Source organism: Octodon degus, unplaced genomic scaffold, assembly GCF_000260255.1.
Source record: "Octodon degus isolate 3935 unplaced genomic scaffold, OctDeg1.0 scaffold00124, whole genome shotgun sequence".
Classification (NCBI taxonomy): domain Eukaryota; kingdom Metazoa; phylum Chordata; class Mammalia; order Rodentia; family Octodontidae; genus Octodon; species Octodon degus.
The window spans coordinates 6994962-6996411 of NW_004524700.1; positions in this window are offsets into that span (position 1 = coordinate 6994962).

Below are 1450 nucleotides of genomic sequence, written 5' to 3' on the forward strand. Positions count from 1 at the left end.
AAAGATATATTGTGACCCAAACTGTTTAGATCAGCCTTTCATGGGTTTTCAGACATTATTTGGTAATATTAATTGGCTCCATCTAGATTTTGGGTTAATTACTCTAGCATTATGGACCATCATTATCCTTGAGATAAGTTAAATTAATTTGCTTTTTTCAGGTTTCTCATTGTAAAATCAAAATTCACTTACGGAAACAAAAGGGAGAATCAGTCCCTCCAACTATATTTGTCAATATATACTATTAAATTTTTTAAATTTTACAAAAGATGGAAGTACAGCAGCAAAAAGACAATTCCATCAGGTAAAAGAAAAAAGGATAAGAAGGGTCCTTTGGAGAGATCTCCATACTGACAATGGAAGGGAACTAGTCTACTACTAACCTGGAGTAGAGGGTATGCTTGTGTTTTTCCAGAGACTGCTAAATGAGCTGTTTTGGTACCAGAGTATGCTATCAGGCTGTACCATGAAGCCAGATCTGGAGAAGTTAACAGCAATGAGATTAGATCCAACCTTGAGCCTATTGAAGGAACTGACCAAATGGAAATCTTCCAAGGTTTAAATAGGTGAAAAAATACATAAAAACAACTGAGCTGAAGTTTACTAGTATTAAGACAAAAAAAATTTTAAAAACCCAAAAACATAAAATATGCATATAAATTATAGATAAAAGATTGTATTCCTTCCAAATTTTTCTGTGAAGAGATCTCTGCTAACTAATAAATAACAAAATCTGACTAATCTATTTATAATTATAAATTTCTAAAAATTGTAGTAGAGTTACTGTAATTTAATTTGGCCAGGAATGTACTCTGAGTGTACTCTTGATTTTGAAAAGATGTTTGTTTGTGCATTCTGTATATTTATGTGTTTGTGTCATTCTGTGAAGAGCTGTTCCCCTTTTTTCTTTTTTGATCATTTATTCACAATACTCTTTGAGATACAGAATTAGAAGCATCCTTTCTCCTAAACTACCAGTGTCTAAATGATATCAAAATTGTTTTATACACAGTTCATCAAAAAGTTTAATTCAGGTCTGATGAGACAGCTCAGCGGACTAATACCTGCTTAGGCAAGCACAGGAACTGGTGTTCATTCCCCGGTACCACATGCTGTGCTGGCCCTGGCCCTGGGTGTGTTGAACCGGCCACCAAGACCAGTCGTGGTGGTGCAGGGCTGTAATCCCAGTGCGGAAGAGGCTAAAAATAGGAGGATCACTACAAGTCTGAGCTGCATAGTGAGACCCTGTACCAAATACATAAAAAGAAGTTTAAGCCAATTAAGCAAAAAATCCTTAGAGTAGAGACAAATTATTAGAGTGGACTTCAATCGATGAATACAGGGGTGGCCAACTTTTGTTCATTAATAAGGAGCTCCCATTAATCTCAATAGTCTCTTTGGAGAACACACTCAGTAATTTGATCATTGGTTAAAAGATAAAGTTTTTCAG